This window comes from Eschrichtius robustus, chromosome 5 (genome assembly GCF_028021215.1).
Source record: "Eschrichtius robustus isolate mEscRob2 chromosome 5, mEscRob2.pri, whole genome shotgun sequence".
NCBI classification, from domain to species: Eukaryota; Metazoa; Chordata; class Mammalia; order Artiodactyla; family Eschrichtiidae; genus Eschrichtius; species Eschrichtius robustus.
In genome coordinates, this window is record NC_090828.1 from 40,285,105 (window position 1) to 40,298,136 (window position 13,032).

General features: G+C 36.8%; 1 long non-coding RNA gene across 2 annotated transcripts in view; it reads left to right on the forward strand.

The window, feature by feature from the left end:
• Nucleotides 1-13,032, forward strand: part of LOC137764810 (uncharacterized) — a 496,427-nt gene that overhangs the window by 68,880 nt on the left and 414,515 nt on the right. The window contains exon 3 of one of the 2 annotated variants that reach the window (XR_011074064.1): nucleotides 524-3,030. The exons of the other annotated variant lie outside the window; for it this stretch is intronic. This is a non-coding gene — a long non-coding RNA (uncharacterized lncRNA). Of the gene's footprint in view, nucleotides 1-523; nucleotides 3,031-13,032 lie in introns of those variants that run through there. 2 annotated transcript variants of the gene reach the window in all.

The following is a 13,032-nucleotide window of genomic DNA, read 5'->3' on the forward strand; positions in this document are numbered from 1 at the left end:
GTACCCCTCCCTCCCCCTGGCATGAGTCAGCCAGAGCCCCCTAATCAGCCACTGCTTTAACCCCATCCTGTCTGGGTGGGAACAGATGCCTGATGGAGACCTGCATGCAGAGGTGGGCCCAAAACCAAAGCTGAGCCCCGGGAGCTGTGTGAACAAAGAAGAGAAAGGGAAATTTCTCCATGCAGCCTCAGGAGCAGCAGATTAAATTCCCACAATCAACCTGACGTACTTTGCATCTGTGGACTACCTGAATAGACAACAAATCATCCCAAAATTGAAGCGGTGGACTTGGGAGCAACTGTAGACATGGGGTTTGCTGTCTGCGACTGATTTGTTTCTGATTTTTATGTTTATCTTAGTATAGTTTTTAGCACTTGTTATCATTGGTGGATTCATTTATTGGTTTTGTTGCTCTCTTCATTATTTTTATTATTATATTTTTAAAAACTTTTTTATTTTAATAATTTTTAAAATTTATTATTATTATTTTTTTTCCTTTCTTTTTTCTCCTTTTTCTTCTGAGCCATGTGGCTGATAGGGTCTTGGTGCTCCAGCCTGGTGTCAGGCCTGAGCCTCTGAGGTGGGAGAACCGAGTTCAGGACATTGGACCACCAGAAACCTCCTGGCCCCATGTAATATCAATTGGCGAGAGCTCTCCCAGAGAACTCCATCTCAGTGCTAAGACCCAGCTCAACCCAACGGCCAGCAAGCTCCAGTGCTGGATGCCCCATGCCAATCAACTAGCAAGACACGAATACAACCCCACCCATTAGCAGAGAGGCTGCCTAAACTCATACTAAGTTCACAGACACACCAAAACACACCACCGGATGCGGCCCTGCCCACCAGAAACACAAGATCCATCCCCACTCACCAGAACACAGGCACCACTCCCCTCCCCCAGGAAGCCTACACAAGTCATTGAACCAACCTCACACAATGGGGTCAGACACAAAAAACAATGGAAACTATGAACCTGCAGCCTGTGAAAAGGAGACCACAAACACAGGAAGTTAAACAAAATGAGAAGACAGAGAAATATGCAGCAGATGAAGGAGCGAGGTAAAAACCCACCAGACCAAATAAATGAAGAGGAAATAGGCAATTTACCTGAAAAAGAATTCAGAGTAATGATAGTGAAGATCCAAAATCTTGACAATAGAAAGGAGAAAATACAAGAAACATTTACCAAGGACCTAGAAGAACTACAGGGCAAACAAACAATGATGAAGAACACAATAAACGAAATTAAAAATTCTCTAGAAGGAATCAATAGCAGAATAACTGAGACAGAAGAACGGATAAGTGACCTGGAAGATAAAAGAGTGGAAATAACTACCACAGAGCAGAATAAAGAAAAAAGAATGAAAAGTATTGAGGACAGTCTCAGAGACCTCTGCGACAACATTAAACGCACCAACATTCAAATTATAGGGGTCCCAGAAGAGGAAGGGAAAAAGAAAGGGTCTGAGAAAATATTTGAAGAGATTATATTTGAAAACTTCACTAACATGGGAAAGGAAATAGTAAATCAAGTCCAGCAAGTGCAGAGAGTCCCATACAGGAAAAATCCAAGGAGAAACACGTCAAGAGACATATTAATCAGACTGTCAAAAATTAAATCAAAGAAAAAATATTAAAAGCAGCAAGGGAAAAGCAACAAATAACATACAAGGGAATCCCCATAAGGTTAACAGCTGATTTCTCAGCAGAAACTCTGCAAGCCAGAATGGCAGGGTAAGACATATTTAAATGATGAAAGGGAAAAACCTACAACCAAGATTACTCTACCCAGCAAGGATCTATCTCATTTAGATTCGACAGAAATGAAAACCTTTACAGACAAGCAAAAGTTAAGAGAATTCAGCACCACCAAACCAGCTTTACAACAAATGCTAAGGGAACTTCTCTAGGCAGGAAACACAAGAGAAGGAAAAGACCTACAAAAACAAATGGAAAACAATTAAGAAAATGGTAATAGGAACATACATATCGGTAATTGCCTTAAATATGAATGGATTAAATGCTCCAGCCAAAAGACACAGACTGGCTGAATGTATACAAAAACAAGACACATATATATGCTGTCTACAAGACACCCACTTCAGACCTAGAGACACATACAGACTGAAAGTGAGGGGATGGAAAAAGATATTCCATGCAAATGGAAATCAAAAGAAAGCTGGAGTAGCAATTCTCATATCAGACAAAATATACTTTAAAATAAAGATTATTACAAGAGACAAAGAAGGACACTACATAATGATCAAGGGATCGATCCAAGAAGAAGATATAACAATTGTAAATATATATGCACTCAACACAGGAGCACCTCAATACATAAGGCAAATACTAACAGCCATAAGAGGGGAAATCGACAGTATCACAGTAATAATAGGGGACTTTAACACCCCACTTTCACCAATGGACAGATCATCCAAAATGAAAATAAATATGGAAACACAAGCTTTAAATGTTACATTAAACAAGATGGAATTAATTGATATTTATAGGACATTCCATCCAAAAACAACAGACTACACTTTCTTCTCAAGTGCTCATGGAACATTCTGCAGGATAGATCATATCTTGGGTCACAAATCAAGCCTCAGTAAATTTAAGAAAATTGAAATCATATCAAGTATCTTTTCTGACCACAAAATTATGAGACTGGATATCAATTACACAAAAAAAGTCTGTAAAACAAATACATGGAAGCTAAACAATAAACTACTAAATAACCAAGAGATCACTGAAGAAATCAAAGAGGAAATCAGAAAATACCTAGAAACAAATGACAATGAAAACACGACGACCCAAAACCTATGGAATGCAGCAAAAGCAGTTCTAAGAGGGAAGTTTATAGCAATGCAATCCTACCTCAAGAAACAAGAAATATCTCAAACATCCTTACCTTACACCTAAAGCAATGAGAGAAAGAAGAACAAAAAAATCACGAAGTTAACAGAAGGAAAGAAATCATAAAGATCAGATCAGAAATAAATAAAAAAGAAATGAAGGAAACAATTGCAAAGATCAATAAAACAAAAAGCTGGTTCTTTGAGAAGATAAACAAAATTGATAAACCATTAGCCAGACTCATCAAGAAAAAAAGGGAGAAGACTCAAATCAGTAGAATTAGAAGTGAGAAAGGAGAAGTAACAACTGACACTGCAGAAATACAAAGGATCATGAGCGATTACTACAAACAACTATATGCCAATAAAATGGACAACCTGGAAGAAATGGACAAACTCTTAGAAAAGCACAACCTTCCCAGACTGAACCAGGAAGAAATAGAAAATATAAACAGACCAGTCACAAGCACTGAAATTAAGACTGTGATTAAAAATCTTCCAACAAACAAAAGCCCAGGACCAGATGGCTTCACAGGCGATTCTATCAAACATTTAGAGAAGAGCTAACACCTATCCTTCTCAAACTCTTCCACAATATAGCAGAGGGAGGAACACACCCAAACTCATTCTATGAGGCCACCATCACCTTGATACCAAATCCAGACAAAGATGCCACACAAAAAGAAAACTACAGGCCAGTATCACTGATGAACATAGATGCAAAAATCCTCAACAAAATACTAGCAAAGAGAATGCGGTAGCACATTAAAAGGGTCATACACCATGATCAAGTGGGGTTTATCCCAGGAATGCAAGGATTCTTCAGTATATGCAAATCAGTCAATGTGAAACACCATATTAACAAATTGAATGAGAAAAGCCATATGATCCTCTCAGTAGATGCAGAAAAAGCTTTTGACAAAATTCAACACCCATTTATGATAAAAACTCTCTGGAAAGTAGGCTTAGAGGGAACCTACCTCAACATAATAGATGCCATATATAACAGACCCACAGCCAACATCGTTCTCAATGTTGAAAACTGAAACCATTTCCCCTAAGGTCAGGATCAAGACAAGGTTTCCAACTCTCTCTGCTGTTATTCAACATAGTTTTGGATGTTTTAGCAATCAGAGAAGAAAAAGAAATAAAAGGAATCCAAATTGGAAGAGAAGAAGTAAAACTGTCACTGTTTGCAGATGACATGATACTATACATAGAGAATCCTAAAGATGCTACCAGAAAACTACAGAGCTAATCAATGAATTTCGTTAAGTAGCAGGATACAAAATTACTGCATAGAAATCTCTTGCATTCCTATACACTAATGATGAAAAATCTGAAAGAGAAATTAAGGAAACACTCCCATTACCACTGCAACAAAAAGACTAAAATACCTAAGAATAAACCTACCTAAGGAGACAAAAGCCCTGTATGCAGAAAACTATAAGACACTGATTAAAGAAATTAGAGGCGATGCAAACAGATGGAGAGATACACCATGTTCTTGGATTGGAAGAATCAACATTGTGAAAATGACTATACTACCCAAAGCAATCTGCCGATTCAATGCAATCCTTATCAAACTACCAATGCCATTTTTCACAGAACTAGAGCAAAAATTTTTACAATTTGTATGGAAACACAAAAGATCCCGAATAGACAAAGCAATCTTGAGAAAGAAAAATGGAGCTGGAGGAGTCAGGCTCCCTGCTTTTAGACTATACTACAAAGCTGCAGTAATCAAGACAGTGTGGTACTGGCACTAAAACAGAAATATAGATCAATGGAACAGGATAGAAAGTCCAGAGATAAACCCACACACCTATGGTCAACTAATCTATGACAAAGGAGGCAGGAGTATACAATGGAGAAAAGACAGCCTCTTCAATAAGTGGTACTGGGAAAACTGGACAGCTACATGTAAAAGAATGAAATTAGAAAACTCCCTAGCAATGTATACAACAATAAACTCAAAATGGGTTAAAGACCTAAATGTAAAGCCAGACACTATCAATCTCTTCGAGGAAAACATAGGCAGAACACTCTATGACATAAATCACAGCAAGATCCTTTTTGACCCACTTCCTAGAGAAATGGAAATAAAAACAAAAATAAACAAGTGGGACCTAATGAAACTTAAGAGTTTTGCACAGCAAAGGAAACCATAAACAAGACGAAAAGACGACCCACAGAATGGGAGAAAATATTTTCAAAGGAAGCAACTGGCAACGGCTTAATCTCCAAAATTTACAAGCAGCTCATGCAGCTCAATATCAAAAAAACAACCCAATCCAACAATGGGGAGAAGACCTAAACAGACATTTCTCCAAAGAAGATACACAGATTGCCAACAAACACTTGAAAGGATGCCTAACATCACTAATCATTAGAGAAATGCAAATCAAAGCTACAATGAGGTGTTAACCTCACACTGGACACAGGAATCAGTCAGAATGGCCATCATCAAAAAATCTACAAACAATAAATGCTGGAGAGGGTGTGGAGAAAAGGGAACCCTCTTGCACTGTTGGTGAGAATGTAAATTGATACAGCCACTATGGAGAACAGTATGGAGGGTCCTTAAAAAACTAAAAATAGAATTACCATATGACCCAGCAATCCCACTACTGGGCATATACCTGGATAAAACCATAATTCAAAAGAGACATGTACCACAATGTTCATTGCAGCACTATTTACAGCAGCCAGGACATGGAAGCAACCTAAGTGTCCATTGTCAAATGAATGGATAAAGAAGACTGGCACATATATACAATGGAATATTACTCAGGCATAAAAAGAAATGAAATTGAGCTATTTGTAGTGAGGTGGATGGACCTAGAGTCTGTCATATAGAGTGAAGTAAGTCAGAGAAAAACAAATACCGTATGCTAACACATATATATGGAATCTAAAAAAAAAAAAAAAGGTTCTGATGAACCTAGGGGCAGGACAGGAATAAAGATGCAGACGTAGAGAATGGACTTGAAGACCCAGGTGGGGGAAGGGTAAGCTGTGACTAATTGAGAGAGTGGCATTGACATATATACACTACCAAATGTAAAATAGATAGCTAATGGGAAGCAGCTGCATAGCATAGGGAGATCAGCTCAGTGCTTTGTGACCACCTAGAGGGGTGGGATAGGCAGGGTGGGAGGGAGGCACAAGTGGGAGGGGATATGGGGATATATGTATGCATATAGCTGATTCACTGTGTTATACAGCAGGAACTAACACAACATTGTAAAGCGATTATATTCCAATAAAGATGTTAAAAAAATAAAATGTAATAAATATTGCACTTTCACATTTTTCAATAAAAATAGTTTTAATTTCTTCACTTACTGAATTTTGCTCTTTTACTGTTTTTTTACCGTACCTTTTTTTTCTTTTAAAATTAAAACAATATTTTTATATAGTTTTTTAAGGTTACTTTCAATTTACAGTTATTACAAAATATAGGCTATATTCCTCATGTTGTACAGTACAACCTTGAGCCTATCTTACACCACCCACTCCCCCACCCCTATTTTGCCCCTCCCTCCCCACAACTGGTAGCCACTAGTTTGTTTTCTATATCTGTGAATCTGCTTCTTTTTTGTTATGTTCACTAGTTTGTTGTATTTTTTAGATTCCACATATAAGTGATACCGTATAGTATTTGTCTTTCTGACTTAACTTCGCTCAGCATAATACCTGCCAGGTCCATACATGTTGCTGCAAATGGCAAATTTCATTCTTTTTAATAACTGAGTAGTATTCCATTATATATGTGCCACATCTTTATCCACTCATCTGTTGATGCACACTTAGGTTGCTTTCATATCTTGGCAATTGTAAATAATGCTGCTGTGAACACTGGGGTGCATGTATCTTTTCTGATTAGTCTTTTTGTTTTTGTTTTGTTTTTTTTAAATTATTAGCACCTTTAATTATTATTTATTTATTTATTTATTTATTTGGCTGTGTTGGGTCTTCGTTTCTGCACGAGGGCTTCCTCTAGTTGCGGCAAGCGGGGGCCACTCTTCATCGCGGTGCGCGGGCCTCTCACTATCGCGGCCTCTCTTGTTGCGGAGCACAGGCTCCAGACGTGCAGGCTCAGTAGTTGTGGCTCACGGGCCCAGCTGCTCCGCGGCATGCGGGATCTTCCCAGACCAGGGCTCGAACCCGTGTCCCCCGCATTGGCAGGCAGACTCTCAACCACTGCGCCACCAGGGAAGCCCAGTCTTTTTGTTTTTTCAAATAGATACCCAAGAGTGGAATTGCTGGTTCATATAGTAGTTTTATTTTCAGTTTTTTGAGAAACCTCTATACTGTTTTCCACAGTGGCTGTACCAATTTACATTCCCACCAACAGTGTACAATTATTCCCTATTCTCTACATTCTCACCAGCAGTTGTTTGTGTTCTTTTTGATGATAGCCATTCTGACCAGTGTGAGGTGATCCCTCATTGTGGTTTTGATTTGCATTTCCCTGATGATTAGCGATGTTGAGCATCTTTTCATGTGCCTGTTGGCCATGTGTATTTAACATAGTTTTTTTTTAAATCATGGAACGTATCACCTTTGCTGCCTCTGAGTGTTAAAACATTTACTGTGACTCTTTAATTCTTCAATCTATATATTTAGCATATGTTTATTGAGTGTCTTCTGCATATAAATTATTACATTAGATACTATATGAGAGACCTAAAAATGAAGCAGACCTAGAAGGGTCTTCAGGGAGATTATAGGATATTGCTTTCATCTACTACTTGAGAGATTGTGTTTTCTGGCAAGAGTTTTTCCTAATTCTGGATGGTGGGCATTCTCTTTGGAAGGCAAGAACTACTGTCCTTGGTCTAGTAGGAATTATTGCAGCAGGATAAGAGAGTGTGATCTGCTACTCGAGTGAGAGCAGGGTCCACCCTTGAAAGCAGAAAAGGCCATCTAGATAGATCTTTTGGAACCTTTTTGCAATAAAGGACTGTTAGAATGCTATGCAATTTACTGGGAAGAAGTGGAACTTCCCAGTAGAAATTATTGTATTGACTTCATCTGTCATTCAGCATACACATTTGCATATGGTGCTGCGGTGAGCCCTAGCATCAGAATGAGAGTTGGAGAGTCAGAAGATTTGATGGATACAGAAGAATGGATTAATAATGTTTAGGGACAGGAGAGAGGCTAGTTGAGAGACTGAATTTCAAGCTGCCAATTAAAAAAAATGCATTACTTATTTCCTATGGTCTATAAATAATTATGAAAAGATAAATTATTTTTACACAGTTTAAATGCCCAAAGTAGGTTTTTAATTTGACAAATTAGGGGAGGTAATATACTTTATAATTTTATTTAAATTCTTCTCAACTATTGTGTTCAGATACGTGTAAAAAAATAAAGGCAAAGCTTCTTTTAAGCAGCTAAGAGTTGCTGGGTTCATTAAGTTATTACCTTTAGCAATTTTGTGCAAAGTAATTAGTAAAGGCTATGAGCAATGAGCTCCAAATGAGGGAGGTGTGAATGACTAGAAGATAGCTAAGGGAATAAATTTCGTCCTAAATTATACGCAACTTGTAAGTATCTCTGGCCTCCTTCTGTTTGTAGTAGCAGGAACTGTGTAAAGGGGAGAAGCAACTACCCTTCATCAAAGAGATTAAAAAAAGCCTTAAGCCCTTTATAGCTAAATGGAAACAATAAGGCCACAGATAAACGCCTTATTTTAGATAAGCCTCCATCAGCAGGTCAATTAGGGAGAGTGAATAATTAAACTGGAATGTTGAGGTGTTAAGCTTTTCTACCTAGACACTTAAGAGGTGAAGAGCTAAGGCAGAAAGACTAGAGGACAGAAATGTTGAAGCCCAATTAAAGATTTGGGGTAAATTTTCATTTTATACCTGATTAGGAGATTATCTGATCTAAATTAAATAATGATAAAGTTGAAATATATGAAAAGCAGAATATTTAATTCCAATGCATATTTATGTTTTCCTCATTTTGTCATTTTTTCTTAAAATTGCTATTTAACGAAAATTATATATGGTTTGATAATTTTTGGTATTTTATATTTTTAGGAATAACTAACACCAACCGAACCCCATGCTAAACCATACGAAACACAGCACACCTAGAGAACTGGGTACCAGAAAATACTATGCACTAATTTTTAAAAAATGTAGGGAAGATCAAGTGGGTAACTTCCAGGAAAACTTCTAAGAGGAGGGGCAGGCATAAGCCTGTTAACTGTAAAATTCAAATGGCAGCTATGGCTACAAAATTTATGGTTGTTTTCCTCTAAGGGACACAATGTTCCGGAACATCCTGTGAAATAGGAACTCCCTTAACGCTGGTTAAACAAGTTGCTAGCTGCTTTGCTTGAATGATAATCCATTTAATTGGACATGTTGAGCTACAAACTAGTGACTAAGTGTTGAGTTATCTCTTGTGCTAGCTGAGTCTCTTTATTTGTTTCCCTACTCAGACCCGTAGAAATACATGAAACATATTTATTTAACACAGTTGGGTTCTCACTGCTTTCTTCAAGCACATCAATCCAGAAAACCCAGGGAGAAACATATTTGTATTAAACATAATGTAGTGTGAAAATTTAAATTCGCAAAGAACAGCAGATATAACGTGGTAAATGAAAAACAAAAACTGTATAAAGCTCCTTATTCAATTGAACTTCACCTCAGTCTTTTCTCTCCTCTCATCCCTTATTTATACAGAAACTTGAGTGAGGCTTGATGGCATTTTCCTTACATACTAGGAAATGTTTTGCAATTTAGTGTCAATGTCAAAATAGAAAATCTATTTTTAATACTTTAAGACAATTTATTTGTTGCCATTCATATTTTTCTGCAACTGTGTCTTCTTTCCTTTCCCTGGAAGATTTCTTTTCCCTTTGGTTCTAATACAAAAAACTTCTGCATTTCATTTTTTAACATTTCCACTTACTTTTCAAATTGTGCTTGCTAAAAGCCTTGTTGTAGGCCACACAGCTAACTCCAAGCTGTCAAAAGATTTTATGCATAAAGTGGCTGAGATTTTAACAATTTTATTCAAGGAAAAATAGCTCCTTCAGATAGTGGTTTAATTATTAACAGCTTCAGAAAAATCTCCGTCTCATGTTCAAACTAACTTTTGAGAAAGGACTGTGTTTCTTTGGAAGTCATTTTAGGGACTGTGTGAAAATTTTTTTGAGTATATGCAGTGTTTTTTCTTCCTTCATATTGAGGATAAAAGGTGATTTCTTTACCTCTTTTTTTTCTGTGCACACTTCTCCTATTTGAGAAACACTACTCCCAGATGCTAGCAAATAAGATTTGAGTATACTATGACCTTTTCAGTAAAGAGTAGCAAATAACATTCAGAGGGAAATAAAACTGCAAAAAGAACTTTAAGGTATTTACTCCTCATAGAGTGAATATATTGACAATTTACTGAATGAAACTCTTATGTTCTATTTCTCCATTATATAGTACAGGGCTGTAGAGTATAAATAGCCTTATATGGAAAAAGGTATTAGAGAAGACATCAAACTACTTTAAAATAAATAAAGTTACATATATAATTATTATTATATACACACACACTGCATATGCTTACTGTCTTAGGCATTCTTTCACTGTCAGCCTCGTAATAATTTAGGAAGGGTAATGCTATTTGAAGCACATAGAATTTGCTTGCTTTAAATAAAATTTAATGTGGTTAAGATGAATCATTTGGTGGTGATTTTGCTGGTCATGGCTGGTATGATTAATATAAGCAGGAAATAAGATTCTTCTTTGAAAGAAATAAAAGTCACTGATTCTTTTATGTTTTCTGCAGGCAGTCAGTTAGATAGGAGAGTGGATGGTGAAAACAAACAACTAGCAATAAACAGAAATGTACCAAAATTTGAAAATAAGAGTTTAGGCACCGCACATCTTTTATTAACATGCTTTATAGATGGGTGTGTATTATGGGCACTCTGAGTTTATATAAAGTGCCCTATAAAATATTTGGTACAGTGCTGTGGACACAAGAAGGTAAATTTGATTGTGTTTTGGTAGATACAGACAGTTTGGAAGATAGGAAAAGTTGCAAATTAAAAGTATCCATCCCTGTTTACTTTCCCTTTTATATCTTTATGACAATAAAAGCCTGAACTTTTTCTTATCTCCGTCTTGTGATTGAACCATACTAATTGGACTCTTTAAAATCTGTTAAATAGATGAGAATAGAAGAATTTGTCAGCCCCAAAGAACCTATTTGAAGTAACTTACATGTGAAATCCCATATAACATTTTGCCAATACATAGCATTACTGAGTTTTATAAAAATAAAAATTTAAGTTGGTGATATGCAATTTTTTCCAGTTAATAATTTATCTGGAATTTTATCAGATAAAATTGTGTGTGTGTGTGTGTGTGTGTGTGTGTGTGTAAATCAAGTAAGTATTTACTGAGTGTCTGCTTCGTGCTCAGCACTACTCAGACATTGTGGGCAAATACAAAAGATTTAAGAGATCGGGAGCCCACTTCAGAGGATGACATTCAGTTGGGATCTCCATGCACTCCACAGTTAGCAACGGAAGAGAGTTTCTGTCACAGGTGCTCTGGAGGGGGTTCATGGAGGCCCCTGGGGCTAGTTTGATGTTTTCAGGAAGATGGTGATCAAGCAGCTTGGGAGTGAGAAGGCAGTGTCTTCCAGTGGCTCTCTGGATTCTTCTCTCTTCTGTAGTCCTGTCACCGTGAAGAAGGCATGTTCCAGTCCAGTCATCACTGGGGGAAATCACTAGAGTACTTAGATAAAGTTAATGTGAAGAGAGCATGACATCCTTTACACTTGAATTAAATCCAAGTGAACAGTGCGTGCTGTTCTCCATCCCTGTAGCTCCATTTCTTCACAGGCACCGTCCTTAAGAGTGACCCATCCAGATTCCACACCAGAGCCCAACACCTGCTCCTGCCATATCTCCTTGTTTTTCAACTCCAGCAACACAACGGACATTTGCATTTCTATTACCCCTGAACAGTGTGTGAGGCCAAAGACACACTTTCTCTATTCTCAAGTAGAAACACCTCTTTCAGGAAACAGGTGAAAAAAATTGTCTATACTGAGACATGTCTTGATAAAATTACTAGATGTTAAAGACAGAGACCAAAAATGCTATAGACACTTGGGGGAAATAATTTATCACCATTGCTAGTAAAAATAAGTCAATCTGGCTGTATACTTTATGTAGCCCATCAACAGAGCATTGGCTGTAACATACATAACAAAAGAAAGTGTGCTCTAAGAACTTTTTATCCACCCAAATTGTTCAGAGCTAAAACAGCAGACAAACATTTTCAAACATGTAAGAGTTCAGAAACTATAGCAGCACGAATCCTTCTTAGAAAAACAAAACAAAATAAAATAAATCTAGCTTACCGGGAGATAAATTTAGAAAACTTAAAGAAAGACACTGATAGTAAGAATTAAATTATTTAAATATATAAATTTGTGGAAATTATGGTTATAACAGAAAATATAAATATTCTAAATCTTGACAATATAGAAATTGTAATATGATTGACAAAATAGGGAGTAGAAGTGAGATATACACCTGTGTCTTTCATGGAGGGATATTTAATAAATATTATTTCAAGTTAATCAAATAAGGCTCACTCCAGATTTTTATTCAGAGTAAGCAGTTTCCCTTTCAGTATAGTGAAATGGAATATTTACTTTAAAAAAAAAAATCTGACTGTGTCTTTCATTCAAATTTGACCACCAAAGGCAAGATTTGTTTGTAAGCAAAATGAATAATTATTGTATTGCAGAGACTAAAACCAGATTTCAAAAATCTCATCTCCAGTAGCTTTTATCTAGTTTTTATTTGGTGTGATATGTGTGTGTGTGTGTTTTGGGTTTTTTTTTCTGTAAGCTTCCCAGGTGTTCCTAGGTGTATGACAATCCTCAAGGGATTTGTCTAAATGGTTCAGGGTTGTGTGATCTTGGTTTTTGCCTCTTCAACAGAGGTCATCTCTTCCTTATATAGGTTCTTCTAGTCTGGTAGTAGTAGGGGGAAAAGAGGAAAGAGCACTGAAACCACAATACTTTTTTTTCTGTCTCCTTTAATACCGAAGTGCTTTAAATGGAAGGGTATGAGATTTTTTTCTATAGAATTAGGACCAATGTTAAAAATATCAACTCCTTCCCCCAC